Source organism: Neofelis nebulosa, chromosome 8 (genome assembly GCF_028018385.1).
Source record: "Neofelis nebulosa isolate mNeoNeb1 chromosome 8, mNeoNeb1.pri, whole genome shotgun sequence".
NCBI lineage: Eukaryota > Metazoa > Chordata > Mammalia > Carnivora > Felidae > Neofelis > Neofelis nebulosa.
The window spans coordinates 114427765-114445755 of record NC_080789.1 but is presented as its reverse complement, the minus strand read 5'-3'; the positions used below and the strand labels follow the sequence as shown (position 1 = coordinate 114445755).

At 35.8% G+C, this 17991-nt stretch overlaps 1 protein-coding gene across 6 annotated transcripts in view; it reads left to right on the top strand.

Annotated features, from left to right (window-relative positions):
* ZEB1 (zinc finger E-box binding homeobox 1) overlaps positions 1-17991 on the top strand; it is a 198927-nt gene that overhangs the window by 104774 nt on the left and 76162 nt on the right. The window lies entirely within an intron of this gene.

The window sequence follows — 17991 nt, the reverse complement described above, 5'->3', positions numbered from 1 at the left end:
TTTAAACTATCTGGTTTGAAACTTACTTTTTCACTTTATTTTTCCCTTGTTTTATTTTTTCCCCAAGTATGAAAAATTGTGAAGCAGCTTGTATTTTGATGGTACTTAAGGGCATATTTTTCTAGAATTGAACATCTTCCCATCTGTTGAGAAATGGGAATACAGGTGTTTACCAAAGGGTGGAAAAACTGGTTGAAGGTGTCATACAGAATTGTATGTGCATACAGACATACAGCCCAAAGGTTTTGTGAAAACTAAATGTGATGATGTATTCAAAAACATGCAGCAAGAGAATTACATTTATTCCTGGAATACCATGGTACTTTGGAGGGAACTCCAGAAACATTTTTAATCCTTACTTTCCTAATTACTTTCTGTGTGAATTTGAATGGTCTGCCTAATTTCTCTAAGCTTCATATCACTTTTTCTTAAAAAGTGATGATAGTACCAACTCTACTGGTCAGTCTTACAGTATTCTTCTGAGTATACTCTGGTTGGAGTAGTTTGCAATTTGTAAACTGCAATAGAGTTGCAAAGTTTGAAGATGTTATTTTACTCCTTGTCAGTTTGAAGATTCAAGTTGAACACAAAACATGTGACCAAGAGAAAGCATGACTGTCCACCCCTCCTCCCAGCCAGGGTGACTCAGGTTGCCAGCTGTTCTAAGAGATACTTGGGAAAAACAGGATAATTTGGGGGAGGTCCCTGTGGACATTTATTTACTTCTATTCATTTTGGTCTTCTGAAACACTTTACTTGAAACAGTTTTATGTCTGTAACTTCGCTCCAAAGTCTAGAATACTACAGTATTCTGATTATAGAGTCAGACTTTATAATTCTTCAGTAGTGCAGAGATCCATCGTGTTGTTTAGGTTTTACAACTGGGGACGTCCTGTGTTCTGACTGTTCAAGTGCACAAGCTAATCCCACCCGTATCCTGTTTGTGAGTAATTGGATGGATGCCTGGAAATTCTAGCGCCAGATTATATAGCACCTTCTACAACAGAAGTCTCTAGTTTGAGAGTTTATTTACCTTTTCCCTAATCAAATACCTCTTGTAGGTGAGTCTCTTTGCTCAAAAAGACAAGATTATGTAATAACAAAGATTCTTAGTTATGTTTTCACAGGCATGCTTTGAATAGCATTTCCAGGTGATCTGGAGAAGACTTGTCTAAAGTACAAATACAGGGCTGTAGTCTTTCTATATAATTGAGGAAATAGGTTTTGAATTGTATACTTCTTCCTATAAAAATAGAAGAGATCTTTCTGGGAAGAGAAAGAATTTCGTAATACTTTTTATCTAAATCATTAAGAGTAGGAAAATACCATTTACATTATTGTAGTCTCTGTTGCTATTCCAGTCTCTTTACATAATGTCAAATATATGGTTAAAAAATAGATGCATATAGATGTGTGCGACCTTGTCTTGATTTAGAAAAGAATTCTACTGTTACATCTCAAGAGGATATATGTAATAGTGCTGCCATTTACTACGGTGCAGTGATTAAGGGCACAAGCTTTGGAATCAATATCCTGAGTATAAATGCTAAATCCATCACTTACTAAAGAATTCTAATGGGTATGGTGGAAATAAAACCTCCCTTATGTCTAATTGCTATATTCTCACCCGTAATTAGTGTATTAATAAAGACTGATTTGGTTGTAAGCTTTAGAAACCCAACTCAATCAGTAGGCATAGCCTAAAAGGAGGAGGAGAGTAAGCAATGGATTTTATTGGCTCATGAGATGATAACTTCAAGTAATGATTGATCCAGGGGTTCAAAGATTCAATCTCAAACTTTCTTTTTTTAATTTTTTTAAATGTTTATTTTATTTTTGAGAAAGAGAGAGAAAGCAGGGTAGGGGCAGAGAGAGAGGAAAACAGAGGATCTGAAGCAGGATCTGTGCTGACAGCAGAGAGCCTGATGCAGGGCTCGAACTCATGAACCATGAGCTTGTGACCTGAGCTGAAGTCAGATGCTTAACCGACTGAGCCACCCAGGTGCCCCTCAATCTTTCTTTCTTAGTCTGTCTTTCTGTCTTTAAGAAAGCACATGTGCTCACTCTGTCTCTATCTCTACTTCTCTCGCCTCATCCCCCATCTGAGATACAAAGTACTTGAACTGGTAGTTTAAAAGTCTGTGACTCTGTCAGGAATACTATAGACAGAATTCTTACTGAGGGGAAGAGGAATCTCATAGCATTCTGAGATTCTGTTTTTGATGTTCTTAGATGCAATTGTGCATGTGATTTTGAAGTATAAATTTTTAAATTTTCTTATTTATACATCTAAATGGTATTTGAAATAATATACTAAAAATTTCTTACTATATCAGGTATAGATTACTAGAATGAATCGAGGTGAAATGCTTGTAAATATAGTTGTATCCTGGGGAAACTGTATGTATATGGTGTGTAAGGCATTTATTAATCACCTTCTGTGTTATCATTTACTCTGCTAAGCAGCTTATATAAATTACCTGATTCAGTCATTAAAATAATCTTATAAATGGTTATTATTAGCACGTTATATGTAAGGAAATCAAGACGTAGGAAAGAAACTTACCCAAGAACAACCAGCCATTGAGTGTTTGACACCTAATTTGAACTCGGATCAACCTGACTCCAAAGCCTCTATTACATGGTCAGATTATACCATTATGGCTTTTATTAATAAAATGCCTCCTTATGCAAGCCATATAAATACTACCTTTTAATATAGTATCTTAGATTGCTACTGACATGACTTGAACTTAACAAAAATTGTCTCTTTTTTCAGTTTAATAGTCAAATGACTTTTTGCCTAAATTTTCTAATTTTTCATTGTTAAAGTTTAACCAATTTGAACCAGAAATCTGATTTCACTTTTTAAAAAATTTCTACCACTGAAAATATGGTATAAAAATTTTACCCTTAGCTGTAGATTGTCTCTGGAAAATAAATTGCTTCATAGGCACACACCCCAGTCTGTATGGAAAATAAAGCAGTTTATGAAAATATGTTAGCTCTTATTTAAATTATAAGTCTTTTTTGCTACAGAAACATTGCTTAAACTGAACTTACATAGCAAGACAAAATTGAAAACAGAAGCTTTAGAAGTTAGCATAATGTAAAGTTTACACTTTATAAAAATTACTTTACTTAAGGGCGTCTGGGTAGCTCTTTTCGGTTGAGTGTCCAACTTCGGCTCAGGTCATGATCTTGCAGTTTGTGGGTTCAAACCCCGCATCAGACTCTGTGCTGACACCTCAGAACCTGCAGCTTGCTTTGGATTCTATGTCTCCTTCTCTCTGCCCCTCTCCCTCTCAAACTCTGTCTCCCTCTCTCTCATAAATAAATAAACATTAATTTTTTTAATTGCCTTATTTAAATAGCTATTGTTTTATTTGCTTTTATTGAAGAAATAAATTCCTATGATTCAGTTTATGGTACACATTCTTTTGCATGGAGTAGGGCTGCTTGTATAGGCTTATTAGTACCTACTGCATGTTGTACAAATGGTTTATTAGTTTTGTGAATCATGTTTTTGCTTCTCTCATCCAAAAAGCATATTTAAGAAGAAATATTTTATTCTTTTTCCAAAAAGAATCTGTAGGGTTCTGTGGAGAGGATGATACATAGTCTTAAATTAGCAGAGGGCTTGTGTGTATATACAGGCAGCTAATCTCTCACCTAGTTCCAGGTACATATCTTGGTTGTTGACTAGAAAAGTACCTGGCCAGAAGCCCACATATCTCTCCTCTTATTCTCCTTCCTATAAATGGGTCTTGCTTGCCAGGAGCATTGCTTTAAACTGCACTGGAAACAAGCAGCATTCATTATGCTATAAATCTCTAACTGCTATATGAGGAGTTAATAGAGAGCAACTGGAACCCTACAGGCCAGCCCTAGCTTTTTGGTATCCCAGCATCCTTTGTAATTCTGAGATGTAAAAATCTCAGAAGTGTATTTAAACAAAAATTAATTTAAATTTAAATTTTAACAAGCTTTTACAAATTCGTCTCACTACTTCAGTAAAAATAAAAATTGTCAAAATAATAGGTGCTAAAATTTCAAAAAGTTAGAATCCTACAAAGCTATAATAGGAAATAAAATCAAGCTGTAAACCCCAGGTGATGCTAATTCTTTTGAAACAAATGTAGTTAATTGTTTACAGATTTAATATAACTTTTATTTATTTATTTATTTATTTATTTATTTATTTATTTAGAGTGAGTGAGTGAGTGAGAGAGAACACATGCAGGGGAAGGGCAGAGGGAGAGAAGGAGAGAGAGAAAATCCCAGCAGGCTCCATGCCCCGCCCAGAGCCTGATGCAGGGCCCAATGTCACAACCCTGAGATCATGACCTGACCTGAGTTGAAATCAAGAGTCAGATGCTTAGCTGAGCCATCCAGGCAGGCACTTTTAAAACACTGCTTTCAATGTCATGTGTGGAAGTCTTTAGAAAACTTGAAAGTCATACTTAGTAGTCCATAATTATGAACTATAAGTCCTATGTAATATAACCAATAGATAATAAAAGGAAAATTGTCTTCAAGTCCTCATTTATGAAAATGTGAACTGAAGCAATGTGTAAGCATTAAATTGTTGGCAAATAGTTTATTATAAACACATATGAACAGAAAAAGTGGAGACCCAGAGCTTGTAAACTGAGACCAAAATATAGTGAAATATGAAAGATAATAATCATAATTGCATGATATCTCTCTTATGTAAAACCCTGAATAAATATTTATTGAGTTACTAAATATTCAGTTCAGCAAGCATCTTATTCAGAGTATTTATTTCTAGTAATATATATATAAAACATTTCCTGGGATTCAGTATGTTATATATACACGACAGTATCATTATCATATATAGATATAGACCTCAGTGTTCTACACTCTGCCTCCAAAAGGCATCTGTTCTTAAGGAGTTAAAACAGGTATGATAAAATACTGTAGGATTATACCAGTGATAATTATTAAGATGCTAATTAACTGCCCCCCCAAATATAATACAGACTAGCACTGTCCAGTAGGACTTTCTGTGGTAATAGAAATGTTCTATATCTATTATATCTCATAGCCACTAGCCACATGTGGTTACTGAGCACTAGAAATGTGTCTAGTATGAATGAGGACTCAAACTTTATATTTTATTTATAATTTTAATTAACTTCAATGTGAATAGACATGTGTGACTAGTGACCACCTTTTTAAACATCACGATTCTCAAAATTTTTTGATCTTAGGTTCCCTTTACACTTTAAAAATGCTTGAAGACCCCAAAGTGCTCTTGATTTTGTGGGTTATATTTATCAATATTTACTCTATTCACAATTAAAAATGAAAAATATTTAAAATATTGATCTTCAGTAATAAAGGCAGCTGGGTTCTCATATTTGCTTCTGCACTCAATCTGTTGTAATTTGCTATGATTGAAATATATTAAAACTTGGCCTCACACAGACATGTACTTGGAATTAGCCTTTTCAGATAATTGTGGCTATTATTTGGTTACTGCACCAAAACTTATCAAGTAGCATGTTTTAAAGTTTAGTTGCGATGCAGAATATGAAACCATATTTTGAATTTCATACTTATGTCTTGAACTTTAAATGGATCACTTTTACCCACTCATGAATTTGTATTTCCTGCATTAGCCATTTGGAATATATTGGTTCATTTAGTTGTATAGATCTTTCACATGTTGACACATTACATTTTACCATATCAAAAGAACCATCAATATTAGCATCACTTTCTTCAGAAAGGTCTTTAAAATTGGCAAACTGTGAAACTCACAGTGGCAGTTGCATGTTTTCCAGAATTCTAATTTATGCCTGAAAGCTCAAATTTTGTTATTGGCAACAAATTTGGTGTTTTGTTTCCCTTGAAGTGACAGACTTACTTGGTTTATTTTTTAGAAAAAGTCTGCCAAATACTCAAGTCTGAAAAATCATGGTTAGTTGTTGTTCTTTCAAGTAAAATTGGTGTACCATGAAAAAGGCAGCCAGTTCAGCTGGCATTTCAAAACAATTGTATGCTTTGCTACCCAGCAGAAGTGGTTTATGTGTACATCCCGTCATCTAACACAGAATATTAAAGACATGCACTAAGAGGCCATTATTTAGTAAAATAACTTTTACTACATCAGGGACATTCTTAAATGAAATTGGCAAATTTATTTGTTTATTTTTACTGGGAATGAATGTCAGTGAAGTATGCAGGATATGGTTTGTCGCCATGGCCTTGAATCATGCTAAGGCACCAACAGCTCTACCCACCATTGCCTTTGCATTGGTGCAAACGTCAAGAGTGAAAAAGGCAAATGATATAATACCTTAGTGTTAATGTAAAAACGATTTTGACCTTGCTGGTATAGACATGAAGGGAGGAGAGAAATTACTAGCTAGAATAAGTTGGGGAAGGCTTCACGATAGAGAGCAATGTAATATGCATGCTCTACTTCTCTTTTACCTGCTTTTCCTAGGAAAATTGCTTAATTTATTTAATTATTAAACATTGTTTAACCGTGTTTGTATTTTACTTTTTAATGATTTATTGATTCAACAAGTATTCCATTGAGTACCTGTTTTGTAGAAGTTATTTGTATTGTTGAGAAATGGGAAAAATATAGTGTTTAAGATAATGGTCATGCCAGTAAAAGCTGTCTACTGTGCTTCCTATTTATAAAGCACTTGCTCTGGGCTAGGCACTGTGTTTATGTGCTTTTAAATGCATTAAACTAATCTTCATGGCAACATCAGGAGGTAGATTTTGATAAAAGGTCAAGTGGGGTTTGTACCAGGCTCACCACAATTTTTTGTGTAAGTAGACAAATTAGTTAGTTTCATCGGGTTTCAGTTTTCTCAAGTGTAAAATGTGGAACTGAGATTAACCTTCAGATTCTTTCCGAGTTTAAAATTCATTAAGTTAATATACATTTTGTAGAAGAGTAATCCTTTACCAAAACATATCAGAATATTCCACACTTTATTAGGAATCATAAAAACAATTATAAAATCATTAGCATAAACCTTTGGAACCTTTTATTGTCCCTTTAACTTCAAAATTTATTGATTCAACACATCTTTCACAGCACATAATCCTTTATTGACATATTATCATAATGCTTCACACTTGGCCAAAGACTTAATGATAAGCATGTGAACATAATGAAGACATGATGGGATATGGGCATATTGCCCATAGAAAATTACACAGGAGCACAAAGTTTATTTAGGACAAGAGTCAGAAAAAGTCCAGAGGAGCATCATCAACACAAAAGTGTTTTAATGTGTTCATTAATTCAAAAAATATCTTAAGTTGCCTTTAATGTTTGGAACTTAGACTACTGGAGTGAGCAAAACAATGTCCTTGCCCTCATGGAACTTACATTTTAGTAGGGAACTATGGTAGGTAGAATGATGGCCTCCCAAAGATGTCCATGTCCTAATCCCTAGAATCTGTGAATAGTTTATATTACGTGACAAAGGAGAATTAAAGTAGTAGAGGAAATTAAGGCTGCTAATCAGCTAACCTTAAAATTGGGAGATGATTTTGTGTCATCTGGTTAGGCCCAATGTAGAGTCCTTGAAAGTGCCAGTCGGGGACAGAAGAAGGGTCAGTGTCAGAATAATGTGATGTGAGAAAAGTCTCAACTGGGCACTGCTGGCTTTGAAGGAAGAAGGAGGCCACATGCCAAGGAATGTGTTCAGTCTCTAGAAGCTGGAAGAGGCAAGAAAACAGGCTTCCCTAGAGTTGCCAGAAAGAACACAGCTCTACCAGTACCTTGATTTTAGCCCAGTGAGGCTGGTCTTGGACTTCTGGCCTCAAGTACTGTAAAATAACAAGTATGTGTTATTTAAAGCCCCTTAAGTTTGTGGTAATTTGTTATAAAGCAGCAAGAAAAACTGATATAGAGAGAAAATACACAAGTACTAAACAAGATCATTACAGATTAGATGCTTTGAAGAAAATAAATAGGATGATGAAAGAAAAGAAAAGATGGAGCATGTTTGATTAGGTAGACATGGAATGGTTCTTTGAAACTAGGACATTGGAATGTAGACATGAGGAAAAGAGGGAGCCAGCCCTTCAAAGACTGGAAACAACATTCCAGGCAGAGAAAAAGGCAAGCGCGAGGGCTAAGAGTAGAGTAAGGCTTGTCACCGGCAAAGACCGGAAAGATTATTTAGGGAGAATGTGTAAGAAAGAGTAGGGGTAAGAAGGCGAGGGCCCAAACATGATAGAACACTGAAAAACCACTGAAAGTTTTCAGGAAGTAGAGGGGCTTATTCTGCTTTATGGTTTGAAAAAGTCACCCTGGCTGCTGTGTGGTAAGTGGAGACAAAGGGACCAATGAGGTGGGATTTGTGGTAGCCCAGAGTAGGGGAGATGACAGCTTGAAAGAGGTAATGGCATTGGAGATGAGGAACTACAACCAATAGGATTTGTTGATGGGTTGGATGTGAATTTTGAAAGGTGAGTAGAAATTTGGCAGTAGAGGAAAAAGGGGGAGGGCAGTATGAAAGTACAGCAGTGTGTAAGGAATGGAATATATTGGGCAGAAGGGTAGGAGGTAGAGATAATTGAGGCCATGATGTTCACAGTCTAGAGACCCTTATTTGCTATGCATAGAAGTTTGGAATTCATGGTATATGCAATGGAGAGCCCTCAGAATTTTAAATCAAGGGAATAAAACAATCTCTGAAATGAGGTTTTATGGCTTTATGTATATTCCATTGCCATTCTGATGTAAAAAATGAATAATAAGGCTACTTACATTTTTATTTTCTTAGATTCTGAGTTCAGAAAGACTTGATTAAGTTCTTGTCAATAAAGTGTTAAATAATTCTCTCTTCTGTTTTGTTTTTGAGGGTTTTTGTTTTTTTTTTTTTTGCTCATTTGTTGGCTGTACTATTCTGTTTGCTTCAGAGAAGCAGGAGAAGTAGGTTCAGAGCAAGGTCTCTAGAGCCACGTGGCCTGGATTGGCATCCTGGCTCCAGTTCTAACTGGTCTACCTTTGGCAAGTTATATAACCTCTAAGTCCAGTTTCATTATCTGTAAAATGAGGATAATAATTCTTCATGTGTCTCTTGTAAGGATTAAGCGATTGAATGCATATAAAGCACTGAATACTTCATAAGTTCTTCATGAGCAGGGCCGGAGCAGCACGCAGAGCTATATAAGCGGCATTGATTGATTGAACTTTTCTTTCTGCCAGTAGTAGGAATTTGATAAAACAGAATTTTGTTGAAATACTTTGAAAAATACGCTTTTCTCAGTTTGTTTCTATATATGCAATTAAAGTTTTCATTTATCTGTATTTTTCCAAGATAAGCACTTTCACCACTAAGTCCATTTACTCTCTAAGATAAAATTTATATGAAAATGTGAGTGTAGGTGAGTTCACAAGGTCTTCTAGCTTACTGGATATTACTTATTTTCTGAATAGGTTGTATGCACAGAGAATTACCATTGTGACTGTTTCTCAGATAAATCAGGTAAACGAAAACACCAGGAATTCTTGGGTACTACAATTCAAATCAATTTAATTTTCCAACAACATATTTCAAATTAAAAAAAAAAAACAAAGTATTTAAAGTTTTATTTCTTTGGAACATTAGCAAGGCATAAAAGAAGAGATTAGACACAATGAGGTAGGGAATCCTGTAGTATTTATTTTCTACATCACTCTTAATTTAGCATTGAATTATTTATTGTCCCATTTCTCTCTATAATATTTAATGTACATTACTCATATTTTATAAATGGCACACGTATTTCAGAAGCAGAGACTGTAAGTATTATATGCCTTCATTCTACCTTCTGGAGCACTTAGGTCAGAGGAACTAAATTATTCATTCTAATGTGATAATTCACAAGCTTGTAACATGTGATGTTTAGAAGGTCTCAGTAAAGCTAAACTTTGATTACCTATAAATGCTTCATTAGGAAATAACTTCCAATACAATTTTCATTAGTATGATCCTTATTCTTCCACATCTAGTCCATAGAGGAGAAGAGAGACTTTATTTACAAGGCTAGACTCTGGGAATTAGCACACCTGTGTTAAAATTTAGCCTCCAGAAAGCTTTCCAAGAGGAGGTGCCCCAGATGGGTACCATTTAGCCTTACTTAGATTATTGTTTACTGCCACTCCCAAGGAGACAAGGGAGGATTGGTCCTCAGACTGCATCCTTGGTGTTCATGGCCTGTTTCTTTTCACTTCCCCTATGATTTCCGTTCCCATTGTGGACACTAGTATCTAGCACAGGGCCAACAGTTTTCAATTATACACAGTATAGCTTAAAGGAATCTGAGAAACCCAAATGAAAGTAATTCAAATAAAATTCTTGTCTTCTTCCTTCATCTTATTTTTCATAACCAGTTCAGCTACAAATCAGTGAGTCTCAAAATCAGTCAGGGAAAAAGTGCCTTCTGAGGTTGGTAGATAACAAACTATTGTTTAAAACTTATTTGTAAATTAAGAAAAACTTAGAATCAAGGGGCGCCTGGGTGGCTCAGTTGGTTAAGTGTCCAACTTTGGCTCAGGTCATGATCTCACTGCTCATGAGTGTGAGCCCTGTGTCAGGCTCTGTGCTGGGAGCCTGGAGCCTGCTCCTGATTCTGTGTCTCTCTCTCTTTCTGCCCCTCCCCCACTTGTGCTCTGACTCTGTCTCTCTCTCCCTCTTTCCCAAATAAACATTTTTTTTTTAATTAAAAAAAAAAAACTTAGAATCAAGCCAACTCGTATAGCAGAAGCTATTAAACATATGAGTGTGTGGGGCGGGGGGGGGGGGGGTGTATGTTGCTCTAACCTGTCGTTGGGTGCTATTAGTTGCCTTTGACAAGAGAAAGTGTGTGCCCTCCACCGTGCCGTCCTCCTGGGCATCTGTGCGGCGCATGTGCAGCTGCCCTCAGCGCTGGCAAGAAGGAGCAGAATTCACTTACCTTGGTCTTCACTTAGCTCTTTTTTTTACAAGTATTACCTTCCTTTTCGTTTTACATAACTTCATACTTTATGAAGCTATGAGCAAAAAAGGTCAGTGTTATTCAGATTTTAAAGCAGACCACTGTCTTTCATACATATTATTTTCTAACAGGAACTTAAAATAGTTTTATTTCAAAATCCACAAGATGCATGTTTACAACATAGTATTTATCTTCTTCCTAAATGTCATTTTAACCTTTATTTTTAAAATTTCATTTTAGTGTGTTGATCGCTATTTCTAATTATGCCTCCTATGTATCTACTGTTACCAAAATTCAAATAACAAAAATATTAAGAAAATATTTCCCCCAATCCCAGTTCAGTTTTCTTAAGTTCACCACTGGCAATTGGTATACTGAATATCATTTCACGTTTTTCCTTGCATATTTAAAATTTATCTTTTAACTTTTTTAAGTATAATACATACAGTTAAAGAATATAGAAGGAATAAAATAGAAAAAACAAGTCATTGTTTCATTACCTTATTTCTTCATTTGTATGTTCCAGACCCTATCATTCATTATTCGGGTGCATGTATGCGTGCTATTACGTCTTCATTTTCTTCAAGAATGGAATCAAACTAGTTTGGAGGACTCCTCTCTATATCAGTACAAAAGGATGGCTGTTCGGTGGCTATTTAAGCTTTTGTAGTTAAAAACAAACTTGCAGATAAACATGTATCTGTATTTGCATACATGTGTAAATCAGTTTGTGAATGCCAAGAAATTTCTGGGTCAGCAGGTAAATATTTTACATTTTGATAAAAATTAATTAAAAATTAGTTTCGCTACAACAACAAATTAACACAACAGCGTGTAAATGGGTACTCATTTTCTGAACCTTTGCATATACCCTGTGTTATTGGGAAATTTTTTTGCTAATTTGTTAAACATTTATTGGGCAATTAGTACTTACGGACAGTGTTCGACATGCAGTGAACAAAACCAAAAATAATCCTGGCTTCATGGAATCTATATTCTAGTGAGAGGAGACAATAAAAAATAAAATATTATGGCCATTGGTGATAAATATTTTATTTATTTTATTTTTTTTTTAATTTTTTTTAACATTTATTTATTTTTGAGACAGAGAGAGACAGAGCATGAACGGGGGAGGGACAGAGAGAGAGGGAGACACAGAATCGGAAGCAGGCTCCAGGCTCCGAGCCATCAGCCCAGAGCCTGACGCGGGGCTCGAACTCACGGACCGCGAGATCGTGACCTGAGCTGAAGTCGGACGCTCAACCGACTGAGCCACCCAGGCGCCCCAAATGATAAATATTTTAAAAAGAAAGAAATCACAGGAGAGAGTGGCATGTGCTCTTGGTTGAAGGAGGTCTATAAATTTATTTTTTTAAGTTTGTTTATTTTGAGAGAGAGTGCACATGCAAGTCAGGGGAGGGGCAGAGAGAGAAAGGGAGAGAGAGAGTCCCAAGCAGTTGCACTGTCAGCACAGAGCCCCGCATAGGCTTGATCCCACGAACCGTGAGATGGTGATTTGAGCCAAAATCAAGAGTCTGTCGCTCAACTGACTGAGCCACCCAGGCACCCCAGGAGGTCTATAAATTTAAATGGAGTGCACATAGAAGACCTCACTAATAAGCAGGTGAAATTGAGCCGTGCTCAAAGAACATTCCAGGTGGAATTACAAGAAGTACAAAAGCTTCAAGGCAAGAGGCCAGCATATGTGGACTGGAGTGAACAAGTATAAAGTAGAAGATGAGAGAGAATGAATGAGTGGGAGTTAGCTCACGAAGGGCCTTTGGATTACAGCAAGGTGGGATGCCATTAGCTGGTTTGACCAGAGGAATAACAGGATTTCTCTAATGTTTTAGAAGGATTGTGCTGGCTGCTGTATTGATAACTGTCCATAGGAAGGCAAAATTGGAGGCAAGGAAACCTGATGAGAACCAATAGCAGCACTCTCAGTGAAAGGTGGTGGCTTAGAGCAGGGAGGTGGCGAGGAGTTAGTGGTAAGGGATCAGACGCTGAATAAATTTTAAGGCATTTCTCTCTATATGTGGGGTATGAGAAGAAGGGGGAAAAGGAGTCAAAAACTGACACTAAGAGTTTTAGTCCGAGCAACTGGAAGAGCAGAAGTGCCATTTACTGAAATAGAGAAAGCTGAGAGGGTCAAGAGTTGGGTTTGGGTATGGCAGGTTTGCCCAGACATCCACGTGGAGATACCAGGTAGGCAGTTGGGCTTACGTATCTGGAGTGCAGAGAGTCATTAAATGACATTTAGAGCCATGAGACAGATTGAGGTCCAGGAGGTGGAGGAAAGAAATGTAAAGGCAGCAGTCAGTAAGTTAGGAAAATCAAGGGAGTGGAGAGAGATTGTGTTGAAAAGGAGAGATTTTATGTCAAATGGTGCTCATAGGTCACATAAGATGAGGATTGATCATTGTCATTGCCTTTCACAACATAAAGGTCCTTCACAATCATGACAAGAGCAGTTTTGTGACTGGAGTGGATTTAAGAGAGAATAGGAAGAAACAAATTGGAGTCCAGTGTAAAGTAACTTTTTCAAAAAGCTTTGCAGTAAAAGGGCCTGAGGTGTAGAACTTGGAAAAGTGAGATTTGATCAGAATGGTGGGGGGGGGGGGGGGGTGGTTAGCCAGAACAGGGATTTTTAAGTGTGAGAAAGGCAGGAGGAGAGAGTTAAGAGTGTATGCAAGAAGTGACTATAACGGTATACTTTAATCCAAGTAGGTATTTCTTTAATTAGTGAGGTTGAACATCTTACTACATGTTTATTGGCCGTTCATATTTTTGTGGGGATGAATTTTCTTTGCATATTCTTACTGGATGTTTTATTTTTTCTCCACGGATATGTAAGAATTCTCTGTATAATAAAAAAAAATCAGTCTTTGGTAACATGTATTGCAAACATTTTTTACAGTTTGTCATTTGTCTTTTGACTTGAAATTTTTTCTATGTATAGTCATGAGTTTTGTGTCATGCTAATAACAGCCTTACTTATTACAGGACTTGAAAAAGGATTTGCCTGTATTTTCTTCTATTACTTTTATGATTCCTTATTCTTTAGTTAAAATCTTTGATGCATGTAGATTTCATTTTGGTTCAAGTTGTGAGGTGGAAGTCTGAGGGATCTATTTTTGGATTCTGTTTTAAGTCCATTAATTTTCTGTCTATCCCTGTATTGGCACAAATCTGTTTCCATTTCTGTAGTTTCAAGATACATTTTCTCTCTGGTACGGCTTGTCCTGTTATCCTGCCACCACCATTATTGTCATTTCTCTGAATTTTCTTGAATATTCCTGGGCTTAATTTTTTAGGAAATAATAATAGTAACAATATGTATTGAGCACTTATGTGCAGTAGTACTGCATAAGTATTAAGTTTTTTGAATATATAGTTACCTTTATCACTGTGACAACCCTATTTAGGGACACACTATTATTATCCCTACCTTAGAAAGAAGGAAACTGAGGCATGAGAAGATTCAGAAACATGCCCAAGGTGACATGGATAGTAATTGGTGAAGCTGTGACTTGTACCAGGCAGTCTCATTCCAGAGATTGTTTTCCTACTTCTCCCTGTAAATGTTGGACTCATTTGGTCTAAATCATTTAGAATTGAAAATATTATGTTACTAGCTGGATCAGAATTGCATTGAATTTATAGATTATTTTAGGTAGAATTGACATCTTTATAATATAAAACCATTCTATCCAAATGCAAGGTATGTCTTTTTCATTTATTCAGATCTTCTTTTTTTAAGTTTCAATTTAAATCTGGTTAGTTAACATACAGTGTTGTATTAGTTTCGGGTGTATAATATAGTGATTCAGCACTTCCGTACATCACCCCGTACTCATCACAAGTGCACTCCTCAGTCCCCATCACCTATTTAATCCATTCCCGTACTGTCTCCCCTCTGGTAACCATCACATTATTCTATATAATTAAGAGTCTGTTTCTTGGTTTGCCTCTCTCTCTTTTTCCCTTTGCTTCTTTGTTTCTTAAATTCCACATATGAGTGAAATCATACAGTATTTGTCTTTCTCTATTTTGCTTAGCATAATACTCTCTAGCTCCATCTATGTTGTTGCAAATGGCAAAATTTCATTCTTTTTTATGGCTGAATAATCCATTGTGTGTATGTGTAAGTATACACGTGCGCGTGCACACGCACACACATACCACGTCTTTTATCCATTCATCAGTCGTTGAACTCTTGGACTGCTTCCATAATTTGGCTATTGTAGGTAATACTGCTGTAAACATCAGGGCACATGTATCCCTTTGAATTTTTATAACCCTCAATAGAATGCTAAAATTTTCTTTATATAGTTCCTCCATGTTTCTTTTTTTTTGCCTTCATGGGTCATCTTGTGAGTTATTATTAATAGGATTTTTCCTTCTGTTATGTTTTTAGCAAGATATTATTGGTTTATTGGACAGCTATTGATTTCTTCTGTCAACTTTGTAACTAGTCATTTACCAAATTTTCTATGCTATAGTTTTTTTCAGTGATTTTTCCAGAAACATCAAACTATCGCCTGCAAAGAAAACTTTTGCTTTGTTTTTTTGCACTATTTGTGCTTTTCTTTTTGTTCTTTTTGAAAATTAGCATATTATTTTAAAATGCTGTCAGTAATTATGACAATAATATCTTTATCTTACAAATGTCTCTGATACATAATCATTTATCATAATACTGACTTCACTTTGATTTTTATGAAAATGTATCAGCAAGGAATAGTGAATTTTATCAAATATCTTTCATGGTCTTATAGGGATCATATTGTTTATCCTTTACTATGTAAAGATAGTGAACCATCTTATATACTTCCTAATGTTGAATAATGCTTGCTTTATTTAACTTCTAATGTACCACTGGATTTAGTATTTTATTTAACATTTTTATATCAGGGATCACCAGTGAGACTGAGTCTATGAGAGAGAGAGAGAGAGAGAGAGAGAGAGAGAGAGAGAGAGAGAGAGAGAGAGAATGCATTCACATGCATGTATGTGTGTTCTTTCTCAGATTTTAGTTGACTGCTATTATGTTGGCTTCATAAAAAGAACTTAGGCTCTTTTCATTTTCCTCTCCTTGAGAAAAGCAACAGAATTATCATTCCTTTGAGGAGCTGAAGAAATTCACCTGGGAAAACATCTGGCACTTTTTGGGTGGTTAGGAAGACTTTTGAGGTCTTCCCAAATTTATCTATGGTCTGTCTACCTTTGCCATCTCTTATATAATTGTATAAATTCTATAAAATAATAAATGTAGTTACAATCACTAACATTTGCCTTGGAAGTTTTTCATTCCAGTTCTTAAATGTATTTGCTTAGATTTGTACAAAATATTTGTAAATAAGTCTCTTAAATTCCTTTATAGCTATAATTACTTCTCTGATTGCATTAATATTGAAACTTTGTGCCTCTCAATTTTGTTCTACGATTAAGGGGGCTAGTGATTACCAATTTTATTCATTCTTCAGAGATCTGGCTTTTGGATTGATTTATCAGTTATATGTCTTCTCTACTGGTTGACTCAATAATTTCTGCATTGGTATTTTTATTCAGTCTTCACACCTTGGGTTTTGTCATCCTGCCTGTATTCCATAAGTAATAAGTTATATAAATTAAAAAGCATTCTTTTTATAAATGCATATTTTACCTGTGAAGGAAATACTAGTTATTGATAATTTTGAGTAAATTATTTTAGTTAGATACTTTTCACACACACACACACACACACACACACACACACACACACACACACACAAAAGAACCACCTGTCCCTGGGACTGATTTTGGTTTGGTCTGCTAAGAACTTTGCTATTTAATTGTCTCATCTATCTCTTTGTGAGGTCTACTTACACTGGCTGAAATTAGCTCACTGAGTGAGTAGGAGCTTTGATAAGTCAGGGAAATAAGAAGGTAATTTGGGATGACTCTTTTGGGGGCATATAGACAGAGGACCATGGGAAAGAGGCCAGAATAAGAACTTAGCACCAGAGACGAATCCCAGGAATACTTAATATTAATGTGTAATAAGAGAGGAGAGAAAATAAGAACTAGGATTCTCTGCATGATGGCAGCCCTTTCCCCTGACTTTGCTTATCAGTTTTCATTCTATGAATAGCTTGTATCTGAAGGCATTGAAAACCACCAACCCTTTGCAGAGGTAAATGTCAGAATCACTGACTTTGACTGGAGTTATGTTTTTAAAATATTTCGAGGGGAACCTGGGTGACTCATTTGGTTAAGCATCTGACTCCTGATTTTGGCTCAAGTCATGATTTCATGGTTTGTGGCATTGAGCCCCTCATCAGGGCTCTGTGCTGACATCCTGGAGCTTGCTTGGGATTCTCTCTCTCCCTCTCTCTCTCTCTCTCTCTCTGCCCCTCCCTTCCACTTCCTCCCTCCCTCCCTCTCTCCCAAAATAAACATTTAAAAAATAAATCAATAAAAGACTTGTTACAGTTAGATAATGTACACATTGTATATTACATGTTACATTAAATATGCATATTATATCATAACCTTTATTCTGTAGCAAAATACATACACATTAATATTATCTATAAGTTAGATCAAAAGCCAGATTAACAAATATTTACAATATACCTGGGTATATAGTATTTATGGAAACATAAGTTCCTCTTTCCTGTTGTAACATTATTTGTAGTTTTCTTTGATGTTGTGGATTGTCAAATGACCTCTCTTTTTCATTTTGTGTGCTTATTTGCAAGTTCTTTGGTTATCCCCACAGCTTTGTCATTTTCCTGACTTATTTCTTCACTGAGAAAAAAAAATATGGCCCCACATTCAATTCAACAAATAATTCTCTACCTACTATGTGGAAAGTCATGTGCCAGGAATCTCTTCAGGATAAGAAAAACATGTTGAGTGGTCTTGTTACGGTTTTGTCCCAACTGATATTAGAGACTAATGGAAATACTTGTTCAGTGTCTCTACCTTCATATTTCATAGCATTCTTGCCTAAATCAAATTGTTCTCAGTATAGTGCTA